We start from the raw sequence: 15,151 nt of genomic DNA, 5'->3' as shown, positions 1-15,151 counted from the left end.
ATGTCTTGGCCAAGGATGTGCATGTTTTCTTTCACAAGAAATAGGTTTGAACATTCCAAGCGAGGGTTCTTTATCAGACCTACATGTTGTCATTTTTGTGATGTATATTTTAGAGAGGCCCAACAAAACACTTGGACTCAAAATGCGAGTACTATTCATTAAAGATTAACTCAACCCCTAAACCACTATTTTTTCTGTTGAAAAGCAATTTACATAGGTACTTAGTAGGGTTACTGATTGATTCACGTCCAAATCTTGACATTTTAGTGGAAAGTATTTGAATTTTCCATTTTGTGTTATAAATATGCATAGCGACTCTACAGGTTGAAACCCGGCTATTACAACTGAATTCTGTGAGTGAGGCAAGTGACGTTTTGGAGGCAGCTTACTTCACCACTGGATTGAAATGAACCAGTTTCTTTCATCAGACTGGTAAGGAAGCAGAGTGTTGAATTTTTATTTATTTATTTTACTGTAAACATCAGCTGTTTGTGTAATTACTACACCACGTAAAATATCAACTTACAACTAGTGGTTAAAGAAAAGCCTTCTGAAATTACTGGAAAAAACAACTCAAAAAATAAACTTCAGCAAGCACTTTTCACTTTTCATGTATGATGATTTTCACTGAAATAAAATATGATGAGAGAGGAAAGTCCAGCAGGAGGCTCAAAACAACAGAATATATTTAATATTGACGAGTAAAGATTAAGATGTAAGAAGTGTTGCACAGTACACAGGATTCTTTGCCACTTAATTTAATTTGTGTTAATCTTGGCACTTAATCCACTTTAACATTTAAATGGTATGCATAATTCATATTGAATGTTCGATTTAGCAGGATCCTGCCCCCCCCCCCCATGAGAAATGTAATTAGAGCTATCGGAAGTGCAAGTCATCTCTCCCTCTGTATAAATCAAATTTAGAGGACATAATCATATATGCTACTTTGTCGGCGGCTAAATGAGTCTCCTCAGGCCCCAGCAGGTCTCGAGACTTCCATAATATGTATTGTGAGATCACATGGTCACATGTTGCACAGACACGTTTTTACTGAGGCTGCAAAGAAGAGCAGTTCTGTGACTTTTTGAATGCCTGTATTGCTTAGTCTCCTTCGGTTCAGGGGGTTTTATGTTGGACGTGTTTTGTGACTTTTGTCACGTTTTCATTTTTATTTTTCCTCCTTGCTTATTTCTCGTATGTCACGTTGTCATGCCTCTGTGCCAGCAACAGCCACGGCTGATGGGTTGTAATACCTCAGGAACACACAGAGGGAAAGTCTACAATTTTGTGCAAAGTACACACACTAGTATTGCACACTACACAAATTTTATTGTCCACAGTGACACAATCTGCAAGACATCACCCTGCAAATATCAAATGTGTTTAACTGACAATTTAATTTGAACTCATTTCAAACATGTCAGGAACCAGTCCGGTGTGTAAACAGGAGCTGGCTTTTACTTGCACAAAATTAGTGGAAAATAGCCCTCCATAGAAATGTGAAAGTTTCCGACAGGTTTGCCATTTAACTCTGCTGACTGACTCAGTATGTCCCGATCTTTTGTCCAAGAGAGAATCATTGTTGTTGTTGTCATCTTGAACTGTGGTTGCTGAGGGGCAGTCAATGAAACCAGTCGGTTTTGACATTTGCTGAACAAAGCTCTTCAGTGTCAGCACCACTAAGTCAGCTCTATCAGAAAGTGGATCTATTGACATATTGGGAATGTCAGTGCAGGAACTAGCATGCAGGAACAAGGACTTAGCCAGCTTTATTAATGGATTTCTGTCCTAACCTTCAACCTGTTCTTGTGAGGCTGGTTATTATTTTCCAAAGAGCAGGTTGATCTGGGTCTGTGTCCAGGTCTGGTAGCTCACAACCCCCCACACAGAGACCTGGGAGTGATGGAGCGTCAGTGCATGGTCAACATCCATGACAAATCTCCTGTCAGACTGGTTTTCATTCCACCTGCTAAACATGGAGGGCAAAACATTATCTTGGAGCCTCCAGTATTTTAGGACGCAAATAACATTTCAAGAACCAAAACTGCAGAGGATGATCAAAAAAGAGCCTCAACACTTTTATTTTAACAAATACCAAAATTGTTTACTTAAAATGCTAAATGTTTTCCTAAAATTTGCCATAATATTGTGGAGAAATTAGCATCTCTGTTCAAGCTGCTGCCCCCGTGACCCGGTCCCGGATGAAGCGGAAGAAGACGAATGGATGGATGGATTGCAGCCGTGACCTAGAGGTTTGAGAAGCGGCTTGTGATCGGAGGGTCACCGGTTTGATTCCCCCACCGGACGGGCATGAAAAATTTGGGTGTGGTGGAGTGATTAATGCGGAACCCCCAATTTGCTTCCTGGGCGCTTGATGCTGCCCACTGCTCCTGTGTGTGTTTCACTGCATGTAATTTGCTGGGTGTTGCATGTGTGTGTTTCAGTGTGTGTATGTAAAAATATATATACTGTCAATAAAGCTGATTCTTCTTCTTCAAAACAATGAAAAATCAAAACCCTTGATTCAGGCTTGACAAAATCACAAAACTATTCAAGCGAAACAGTCAGACACACTGTTTAGGCACTGCATATTGAAATTATTGTACCGTCTTGTGGAGCATAATAAATCCATCTGAAGGCTTATGTAAGAAATGCTAGTGATGAGTAAAGCCTATGGATGAAATGAGACCCATGCAGTTGGTAACAAATATGCAAACTGCGAAGCGACAACACCATCTGGCCATACTTTTGTTTATACTGTATGTTACTGATGATGTATTTTCTGGGAATCTACTCTAAACTGATCAAACTCAGTATATATTCAAATGCCCCTCTAGAAACAAATAACAAATAACAAAACAGCCGTTCACTTTAATTGTTAAATGATATTTACTACCATTTATAGAACTCATTCAGGAACTCTTTCTTCAGTCGAGGAATTCCTGAAGTATATTGTAGTGAAACAGTATTCTCACTGGTAGTTGCGTTTAGTCCATCGGCTGATTTCTGTTGTTGAGTTTGAAAAGTAATTGCATGTTAATTGCGAAGCTTTCAGTCAAACACTGAAGAAGCAGAAGAAGAAGAAGCCCGCTGACTGAGAAAGACAGTCTGAGCAGAGCTAAATCATCAAGCTCAATCACAAATTAGCATCTTAAAATGTGTGACTTTCAAGTAAACATACCGAACAGATGAGAAGGCGCCACTTTCCCCATTTTTTTGCGCCTTATTCTTTTTTTATTTTTGAACATGAAAAAATTAGGATTCTTTTTTTTGTGCTTTTAACAGACAAGTGCACCATTGTGTTGTAGTGACAAAGCTGGCAAAGGTGCCTACCATACAACTGTGTCCTTGGTTTTGATATAGCCTGAAGCTTTTGCCATATAAAAACAATTAAAGACATCCTGACACTTGTGCCTATGTTCACTGTCGGCCCATGCTCCAGAAAAGCCACTTTACTGTTACACTGTCTCTTCAATGCAGGATTAATATATGATGTGACTTATTGTGAGGCATTTCAACAACAACCATTGTAAGAAATGAAATTATAATCTTAAGAGTAATGCCAAATTCAAAATCAGATATATGCAGACAGTAAAGATTTCAGATTGAACAGCATTTGTGCTGGCCTGCTGCGCTCAGAATGTGTGTTTTGAAAAGCTCAACAGGAAATGAGTCAATATCCCATACAGCGTTGCATCAGATTGTGGAAAAAGCAATTTAACCAGCAAGAGATGAATTGTTTTGTATCTCGCTATTATCAGAGTGGAATCCTTTAAATGTCAATGCTAGCACAGAGAAAGCTAAGTTTCCATGATATACTGATAAGAAAACAGAGGACTGCGCAGATCTTCAGCTTTAATATCCGACGCCAAAGAGAAACAGAAACAGGAGATTGTCTGTTGTGTCAACTCGGTCGTCAGCTCCTATTTGAGAGCTTCCTCCAAATAGCAGCTAGACACCTGATTGTAGATAGACTGTGAAGAAGTGAAGAAAGTTGCTTCCACTCAAATCTGGATTTCAGTCAGACACAGGTTCACGCTGCGAGAACTGTGTTAGAGTCACTGGGTGCGATAAATGGCCTCCTCCAGAGACAGATTGCTGAACTGGTAAATTTAGAACACATCACCGCCTGTTCACCGCCTCCCTGTCGACCAGCCAAAAATGATCACCCAAGTGTATTGTAATGTGTAATCACCTTAACTCTCGAGGAACCATGTTAGCAATGTTCCTTTTTCACTGTTGGAATTTTTACGGAAAAGTTTTTTTTATCTGTCTGTACCTGCTCACCGTCACATAACGGTTTCTGGCACATTACATATAAAAATGACCTCTCAAACAAAGCTACTGGGTTTAAACTTAATTGGTCTAACTCGTGTGATCTCCACTTTACTTGGAATGTGATGGAAATCCAAGGATGATAAAAGTAAGTAAGTGGTTGCTGTTTTGGTGGACTAGTTTAATTCCTCAAACTGTTTGGTAAAAACATCCCACAGGCTAAGTCATCCAAGTGGCAATTCGCTGATCTGAAACCTTCCCAAACAAAACCTCAATAATTTCCCTTCTCCTTTCTCTGAACCTCCCTCCTGTTTGTTTTGGCTCCCATCCACACAGCCATCTGAGCCACCAGCTCACTGACTAAGACCGAGGCTGACTATCACAGCCTGTGGCCTGCGGTGGTTGTCTGCCATCCATGCTGACATGCACGGCTCAGGCCAGCTCTAAAGTGTGGATGAATAATGGACGAGCACAGTCCAGAGGTTTTTCATCTCCCCGACCAGTGTACACAGAGCTGCTGTCTCCACGTCTCCAACATTCAGGGCAGAGTTTCCAAGGATGTGTCCCCTTCAGCTCAACAGTGTGTGTATTTGTGTTTAGGACAGTCCCTTTGGTGTTACGGTCATAAATTCTACAAGCAGTGAGTTTTGTTTGTACTAGATGGAAAATACTGATGTTATGGTAGCAGAAAATGTGCCGATAGCAGTTGCTAAGGAACTGCTGAGGTGTTGGTGTTGGACAGTGATAATTATACTACTGGAATGTGATCACTTGTGAATAATTTATCCAGTATGAGATGAGAGGCAGGAGCATGGGTGTTGCATTCACCATAAGTGTCAGAACCCAAGTAAACACAGTGATGAGGTGTCTACTAATGGAGTCATTTGGAAGACCTCCGGCAAAGTCAAATGGAAGACAGCCATGCCAGCAAGTGTGATATAAATAAGTGTTATAGGGATTTTGGCTGGTCCACATCAGGATTCAGTGGGAAATGCAGGAGACATTGTAACAGCTTGTTACCACAGTGAGCATAACAGCTGTCACAACTTGCCAAGTGAGAAAGAATGACTGCTCCATTTTGTTAAGCAAACTTCAAATTGCCTGTCTCCTTCAATATATGTTCAGATTCTTACATTCCGCTTCCCTTTGTTTGGCAGTTTCTCCAGCTTTACATTGCTTGGCTGTGGTCCTTGAGAATGAATTGAATTACTGGATAAATACTCACTATAGAAAAGTGCAGGTCAACCAGGGTCATTAAAACTGCTCCAGCTTTTACTTTCCATTCATGCAGCAAGCAGTTCAAAACAGACAGTGTTGCGTGTATGGCTTACTAAATTGGAAACAGGAAAGACTAAAGTGCTAAAACAACTCGGAAAGCGACTCACGGTTACAAATAAAATGCAGCATGATTGTCAATTTGTTCGGGAAAATACAGTTTACCTAATAGAGGCTTCAATCTAAAGATTATATCTTGTACAGTAGAGACTTTGTGTCAAAATCTAGTTTTAAAGACCCAGAAAAGCTGGCTTTAAATGGTCAGTAGTATTTCACGACACAACACCTTTTCCAGACTATGTTCTGCTCACTCATGAAACCAATGAGAAAAACACAGGGAAAAAAGAAATATGGAAGTATCAAATGTAAATTATGCAAAACGGTTCTATCTTTGGCAGAAAATATTGTGTTCATCACTCATAGTATGAATCTGATTGAAGTATATTTTCAGTGTCTATTTTAGTTGATGTTGTTTGTACTTAGTTTGTATTGCTAGATCAATATTAGCTCAAATTACTTCACAGCAAACCTGGGACCACTTAATATTCCAGCACAAGAATATTGCAGTGCCTGCATGGAGAGTGCGAGGAGCAGAAGGTTAATATGGGCCAAGATATTGACTTTTGCCTTGGGGATCCCTACTAGGTTAATCTGGCCATGCAGGCACTGAGTACATGCATGTTATTAATGCAACATCACTGGTAGCACAGCTGGCAGCACTTCAGGGTTGCACATTGTTCTTGCTGGGAGTGTAAAAGTGGTTAAAGCTGCATAAATTATCGACTAACTACCATCCTGGTTGACAAGTTAGCGCATTTTTTTTCAGGAGAGTGTATCTGAGATAGATATGTATTGGTAAGGAATATCTTTTCAGAGCATTTTATAGACTGACATCAGGCTCAAATGTCAAATGTCAGGATGAGAATTTAAGTTACTTTATTAATCCCAAGCTGGAAAATTACTTCTCTGCATTTAACCCATCACTGATTGAAACACACACACATGTAACATGCAACATGCAGTGAAACACACAGGAGCAGTGGGCTGCATTAAGCACCTGGGGAGCATATATTGGGGGTTAAGTGCCTTGCTCAAGGGCACATCAGCCGGCTAAGGAGGGCGGGGACATTATCACTCCACCACACTTTTTCCTGCCTGTCCGGTGGGGCAAACGAACCAGCAACCTTCCGATCACAAGCCGCTTCTCCAACCTCTAAGCCACGGCTGCCCCCGTGGCAATTATTAATCTATTTTAATACATGCAGAATTTGGGTAACTGAATGTATGGTATTCAGGTTCATCTTGCTGTTGCACTCTCTAGAAATGTCTAAATATTCCCTCATGTCATTTCACCATGAGTAGAACAGAATGTGTAACACAAACATACTCTTTTGGTGTTTGAAGAGACAAAATTCACATAGAAACTCATGTACTGTAGCCCTACCAATATACAGCCAATGGCACAACGCCTGTGCAAAGCCAGTGTATTGTGGGTATCCCTGTTGTGTGTTTCAGCTGTGAATAGTGCTCTCAGTCAGAGCTGACAGGCCTCGGAGGCTGCTGCTAGTTCACTGATGTGACACAAAATGTACTTTCCTACTGGCCTTTCTCCTCTTCTGCCAATCATTTTATTTTTGCTCATCATCTGCTCCGATATGTGAACAGAACCTCAAGCCAATCAAAGCAGGATAGGATTTACTTTGGAAAGCAATTACCTTGAAGGGCAGTCCTTTCAGAGATACATGAAAAGAAAACCAGTGATATTACACAGTAAAGAAAAAAGGGAGACATGTCGTTTTCCGCATCAATTTCTCATCAGTGCCTCATTTTTCCCGCTTGGATATTGATTTTAAAATGAGAAGCCCAGTTTTTTATTTAGTTGGCCCAAAAAATCCTTTCATTGGGTTACCTTGTGATTAGATTGAGATGCTTGCTGGCCCTGCTGATTTCACCTCCTCAAAGATGGTAAAATAACAGCATCTGACATTACGGTGTATATTTTCCTGGCTCAAACCATTTACTTTGTTTGTAAATGTCATAGAAGAAGATTTCTTTGTGAACAGTTCAACAAGAAAAATATGGTTTTTAAATAATTTAGTTACTCAGTTATACATGGATTCAGTATCTGATGCCTGTCACATTCACTGTTCCCTTTTCTCAGTTTACAGTAGTGGTAGGTATAGTGGTCAGCATAGCTGCTTGCCAAGCAGTTGACCCAGGTTCGATTCCCGGCCAATGCATCCTCCGTAAGCAAATCTTTGTTGTTGGCTTCTTTGTTTCAGCATTTGCGGTAATGTCTTTGTGGCATGTCGCTGGTCCTTGTGGTTCTTGGGGGCAGCAGTAGCCCAGAGGTTAGAGAAGCACCTTGTGACCAGAGGGTTGCCGGTTTGATTCGAACTGGCAGGAAAAATTAGGTGTGGAGGTGAATAATCAGCGCTCTCCTCCCTCCATTATTAACGGCTGACGTGCATTTAAGCAAGGTACCTAATCGACTAACTGCTCCTCGAGTGCCCGACAAGGCAGCCCACTGCTTTTGCTTGTGTTCATTGCATGTAATTTGCTGGGTGTTGCATATGTGTTCAACCAAGGATGGGTTAAAACGCAGCAGAAAAATTCAGTGCACTGTATGTAAAAAATATACTGCCAGTAAACCTGCTTTCATTCTTACATTGCTTTACCAGAGTAGTGTATGCAGTAATGATTTGACTTTGGTGATCCCTAATGTATTTATCAGGTCAGAATTTAAACTGACCAATATTTTGGCATAAAGCATAAAGAAAATAAAGAATAATTAGCACATTTAATGATCTGAGGTCAGCGGAAGTAAGAAACACTCCTTAATTACAGACTTTACCTGATTAAAAAACACTATCCGCCGAAAACTTTTCATTAACTGTGCTGCACTTTATGACCCACATCTGATAATGAGTTCAGGTTACTCAGATGTTTTCTGGGGTCAACATTTTGTTGTATTCAAAATAGATGGAGGCGCTGCTTCAGAATGCATAAAGTTGTCTTGTAATTGTAACTTGTAACTTGTCTTTGATAGATAATGAGAGCTAGATGAAGACAGAAGGCTGCGTCCTCTCTTGGACAGCTTGCTTTTCCCTACAAATGCATGCGCGTACACAATAACACACATGCGCCCTGATACGTTCCTGTCCACGCCGGTGGGAAGGACTTTTCCATCTGCAGTAATGATGTCGTGTGTGCAGAGGCGAAAGGTCTGCCTCCGTCCTTTAGTCTCTCAGCTGGAGGAGCTGGAGGATATGTCCATGGTTACCATTAAGCAGACAGTCGCCAGCTCAGCACAGCTTTTCTGAGCCCAGTTTGACCTTACTTCACTTTAGACCCAGATTCATCATGGAAAAATAAAACGCGTGTCTCGTCTCGGTGTTGTATTTGTTTTGCTACAATAGACCAAATTTGTTTTTCTCTGACATTACAAAACACCGCTATTTATGAAAAGTAACAAAAATATATGCCGACAGGCTTAAGATAAAAACTGAAAGCAGGTTCTGCAAGGATGACTCTCTGGAGGTGCTGTAAATTTCCCCTCTGGCTCTTTTCCTCTTCGGATGAAATCAGAACAACTTTCTAAACCTATCAGCAATACTCAGCTTATAGAATCGTCTATTTTTATTTTCCAAAAAAAATAAATAAATAAATAAATAAATCCTAAAGCAGCTTAACAGGAACAGTCTCCTGGTGCCCTGTGGTTATAGATGTTTCCTTAAATGCTCTTGGACTTTCATGGCCACATACTGCTGAGGTTTAAGAAGAGAACGAAGACATAAGAAGACATGAATGCATTGTGAAACTGATTCAAATCTTATACATGCGATAATGACTAAAATATTATCTGAAAGCTTTTGACTGTAGCTTAACTGAACTGAAATTTAAATGGGAGATGTGTAATTGCCAGATATTAAGTAGTAATTTGTCAGTTGCCACAAAGCAGTAAAACAGTAGGAAGGTTTTAGTCTTTACCCTCCTAAATAAGAATTGTTCTTCTGCGTCCTGATTTTATAAAAATTATTTTTAGACCAAAATTCGAGGGTAAGTATTTACTGTAAAGCACAATGCAAGTGACTCAGTGCTGTGACCTTATAATGGTATGTTATCTGTGACAGCAAATGATAAGCACGTAGTAGAGAGCTGAGTGCTTCGGCACTAGGTTTGTCATTGTCCTGGTAGCTCACTTAAGATAATTAGCTGTGGGAAAGAGGAGTGTCTTGTCCCTTTCAGGCCTGTTTGTTGATCAAAGGCATTTGACAGACTAATCCTCTCTGAATGGTTAGAGAGGAACGGTGGCCTCAGAGTGGCAGCTGACGCACACAAGGACTTTAAACGACACACAGCTCTTCGATATCACTGAAGCTCATGTCTCAAGAGTTCTCACTGTAAATCAGAGAACTTATCTAATTGTGCTTGTTTAAATGATAAGGATGGTGTTGTTCTAGACTTTTCTTTTCGGCTTCACTGTACGTATACTTTTAAAAAGGCTGAATAATTTCATAAAACATTAGGACCACATGACAAATGTCCAGTATCCCAGAAAACTTTGAAAAGTTTTTGCAGCAGAGATCACATACTGGACCCTCAAAAATATCTTTTGATACGAGCAACGTGTTTCCCTCAGTGGTCCATCGGGCGCATGAAAATGCAGGCTTAAATACACACACACACACATAGTTTTTGTAGTGAGTAGAAATGGCATACTGATGTGCAAAAATAAGATTCCTCATCTGAGACAATCAATGCAAAGGTCACCCAAAGCTACATGCTGAAATACCACAGAGCACCCACAATGGCAGCTGGAAGTATTTCAAGCTAACAGAAAATAAAAATCAAACACAGTGAAAGAAAGAAAAAAGGAGTGACTTTGATCTGTAGACTGACTTACTTTGTCAGTCTACTGTTTGGCACTGGACAAGTGGTGTTCATTGGGTTTATCAGAGTCTTTACGGTTGAAACAGTTGCCTGCTGCAGCTGGATGTTATGCCAACCAAATCAGCGTTGTAACACAAAACAAACATGAGAGAAGCAAAAAATGCTCTGTAGAGATGAGAGGAACTGCAGTCGGGTGATAGTTTTCTGTGGGTTTTAGCGACAATAAAATGTTTTTGATAAGCGCAGCTTCAAGTTAGTAAATGACAAAATCGAACATTAAACATATATTACAATAATAAAATGAAAATGAATAAAAATGACCTTTTTCTAAATAGAGAAGGTGAATGCTCCAGTTCCCATTTTTGTTCTGTACTTCAATTCACATTCAGATTCGGAGGACATAAATCCTCTACACAGCACAATAGCCAGTGTCTCCTCTGAAGCTCCTTTGCACTCCTTTGGTCTCTGTCTTACTTCATCACCTTCTCCCATTTGTGCTTTCAACAGAGGCTCTTGAGCTGACAACTAAAATGGGTCTTGAGGACGACAACAAATACCATTTAAAATGGCAGCCTGTGCCACTGGGGATTTTTGCTGCATCTCTGCCCTTGAAGCCATTTGGGAAATTAACTGAACAGTCAGAGTTTTCGAAGAACATCCTGTGGGCAGCACCACTAGTCCTATGAGAGTAAGTCGATGGCTTATGTGTTTTCAGTGACATCAGTCTCTGACAAAACTGCATTTAAATTACATTATTATTATAACTGTGGATGTTATGGGTCATTTTAACTGGCAGTCTTAGATTGATGGACATGAGCTGAAGTGTCGGGATCCCTCAAGGCCAAAACTTTGATCTCTGAAGCAAAACATACATTTTTGTGGCTGGATTATAAAATGTAAATCAGTACCCTCAAAATTAGCCCAGACAAAGACCCTTTTTAAACTTCGTCACTTAATGCATGGAAATTGATCCAAGAAGCTTTCAAGATGGACTGAAACCTAAAAGTGTGTTGATTCTAGCTAGATGCTAGAAAAAGTGCAAATGTATCCCGAATTTATATCGAGCATTACATTGGTATTAGCCATTATTCTCTCTAATTGAAACAACAAAGAACAACTACTCCAGCGATTTCTTCACATATGATCAAATATGAGCCACAATGAGCTGCTGATCCCTGATCAGGTATATGATCTAAGTGCCTTCTGGTTCTGTTACATTCAAGAGAAGGCAGACATTCCTCCAAGTGATATATCCAAAACGTAGCAACTCGCAATCAAAACAACTGTTGTTACTGTTATTACCTGTGGATAAACAACTCAAACAAACGCTGCTTTATTTCCTTTGTTGCTCTTCTGCTGTGCACCAAAACATGATCCAGTGCACCAAAGACCGGAGCAGGTCATTCTGGAGGCTCTGAATCATTATGAACTAAACATCACTGAACATGTTTATTACCCTACTTCAGAATCACAGCTCGTTTGTGTCAAAGTTGGTGGAACTTTGCTTTCTTTCCTACAGAAATCTTGGAAATTCAAGAAAAAAATGTTGTTGAGGAACATGTATTTCTGTCCTTTTTTCTCTGAGTCAGAATTTAGTCATATATTGACTTATTGAGGGCTAAGATCCCATTCACTGCAGCATTTCTGATATAGCACATCTCACGTATTCATCTGACCATTTAGAAGTCTCTTTTTAATGGCTGCTTTTCATTGGAAACGCAGTGTCGGTGAGCTAATGAGGCCTGTTTGTGAATGACAGAGCTAAACCTGTGTAGTGCCAGCGTATCTTTCCATGCTCCATCAGTGTCATGTCGGGACCAGCGTCTGGCAGCAGAAATGCTGTACGTCTCTGTGGCACAGCTGCACTAATTGTTTTGTCAGCCAGGAATCCCAGCAAAGCAAATTGAATCTGGGTGTCAGAAATGTTCCTGTTGCACTTCCTAGCAAGGCAGTTAAATGGGAGTGTGCTAATTACTAAAAGACACATCTTTGATTTTGTCATTGCTCTCCATAGTAACTCCAAAACTCTTTCATCTCAGTGCTTTTTAAAATACATACTCTCAGAGAACTTGAACAAGAAGCAGCTGCATTATTTTATCTTATTCTATTTATGTAGAAACAACATAAATATTGTGACTATAGCACGGTACTAGCATATCTATTTTGAAAACGTTGTAGAACAAAAATACTACAATAAGTTAAATCAAAATTGAAGTATTGGTCAGAAAAGTTCCTGTCACGTATTTTCATCAAATCAATCATGTTTGTCGAGCACAGCAACAAAACCATGGATAGTAACCTTAAACAACACTTGTCATTTGCAAATTGTATACTGTTCTACTGCCGCACATGTCAAAATAATCCAGGACGCATGCTGATAAAGATATTAATCAGCTTAATGTTGACTTTGCCAGCTGCTAAAATTTTTTGTCTTGTTAAGCACTTAATGGTCAGCACGTTTTTGGAACAAAGGCTTGCTGAGTTTTAGTACACTCCTTTTTTACAAGCATCTACCCCACAGCACATTTCAGCCATGAAGTCTACAATATCCCACTGCTATAACACAGCAAGCTCAAAACAAAGAAATATTGTTCTATCATCACAATAAATCAGATCTGGATGCTTGTGTGAGACGCATTAGCTGTGAAAACCTGACTTTTTATGTTAATTATAGGCTACCTAAACAGAGATTGGAGGGAGGCTCTGCTGGAGTCTTCTGTGGGAGGAAATACATTAACTTCAGATGATGTTGATGCAGGTCCCATTAATTGCCAGTAGAGGTCCAGAAAGGCCATACATTACGTAATGCCCCTCCAGGTCAAAATATATTAAATTAAAAATGCTGACAACTTGTTTCACTCCTGGGTATGTTTGATCTAAACTTACATCTAATATTGCGGCGCAGTGAAAATGCCTTAGTCCCTGGAACGGTGTTCAAACTCCATATATGCCAAAGCACACAAGGGAGATTATTAAAAGTGAGAAGTCCCATTTGCCAGCCACCTTACCAAAGTCTGAGACCGTCTATTAGTTTGGCACTGCAGCCAATCTCTGTTTATTGCTCTGTCTAAACTCGAATGTCAGTAACTATGTGCTTTGACACAAACAGAGAACTGTCTGTGGCCTCAACCGCCATTCTTTTCATGCCACGGCTGGTGTGAAAGCTGCTGCAGTCCAGTATTATGCAGACACTCTAATGAAGTTGCTTATAAGCTTCTGTTTCAAAAACATTTCTGTTCCCAGAAGCGTGAGTATATTTAAGATTTTAGCAGGTTCACAGAGGAGTCGTAAAAAAAACGACAGGAATTGCGTGTGGATATGGCATCATTAAAAGTTTCTGGTTTATAATCTGTTCACTCAATACCAAGTGATGGTAACATTCAGTGAAAATTTCCTCACCATTACTGTGTAGCCACCTGAATTGAGTCCACTGAATTGAACCCCCAGAGTGTGAGTCATAGCTTGCCTTCTGGATTGAATGTACTGAGACTGCTGAAGTTGACCTTTGAGTCATTCAAATCATTTACAGATATTGACTCTTTGCAGGACGACTGGCCTTCTGTGCTGCTAATGCTTAAATCACAAAATCTCAAACTGGAGCTTCAGACTCCATAATTTAACCAAATCGGCTTGTGTTCGTTTTATTCAACTGTGCCATCAGGGAGAGTCAGGTGATGATGACCTGAGCAGCACGTTACAGACAGGAATGGAGCCCTGCTGATACTTTACAAAATTAAAGTTAACTTTCAATATTTCATTGATTTTCTTTGCAAAAAGGATAAAAAAAAAATCCACACTCTATGATGACCTCACGTATAGCCTACACTCTCTGTCTGCTTGGTTCAAGGTTCCTTTGAAATATTGTCATGCTTATCTAGTGTTAAATACTTAAGATGCTGTTTTTTTATGATTGCGTCATAGTACAGTACAATATGGAAAATTCATATTCATTCTTAGCCTGTTTCAGACCTCTATAATGCTTCTCGAATCTCAGATTTGAATCTTACTTTGCATAACAACTAACATTACCTCAGTGCCTGAAATGGGCAGGTATGCACTAGTACATGCACTGCACTTCTCTCCTTACGGTGAGTCCAAGAGCCCATTCCTGAGCACCTAAACAACTGCATAACTTGCTTTGTGAGGCAGCTGGATTGGCAGGAACCAATTGGCACATCATTTTACCGCATCACTGTGTCTGTAACTTTGAGGCAGTCGGTGCTAGCTGCACCACAAACACTTCCCCATAAGATGCAAACTACTGAGGCGGCACTAGTTACACCATGGACACATTGCACCTGGCTGACCACTGACCAGGAATGACCACTTCTGCATGACAAATGATTGACTTACTGGGGAAGATAAGAAGCTTGAATGTCAGCTTTGTGGAGAAAATATATTTGGTACACACAGTGGACAAGGCTTGAAACCATTGACTGAATGGGCCAAGTGTGTGATGCCCATCAGTGATGATAAATACAAACAGCAACTAAGCCTGAGGAAAAAGATTAATGAATGCAAAGAGTCACTTACCAAATATACTAACCAAATACCAAACCACAGTTACATACAAGCATTTGTCATACGTGATGTATGCAATGACGTGCACACAAAACTACATTTGAAGTGGGATAAATGCCATGATATGTATATATCCATATGCAAGGGTATATTTATTGAATTTGAGGAAAATTCAATAAATATA

The sequence above is a fragment of the Scatophagus argus genome, chromosome 7 (assembly GCF_020382885.2).
Source record: "Scatophagus argus isolate fScaArg1 chromosome 7, fScaArg1.pri, whole genome shotgun sequence".
Classification (NCBI taxonomy): Eukaryota; Metazoa; Chordata; class Actinopteri; family Scatophagidae; genus Scatophagus; species Scatophagus argus.
The sequence above is the reverse complement of the archived record's forward strand: the minus strand, read 5'-3'. Positions refer to the sequence as shown.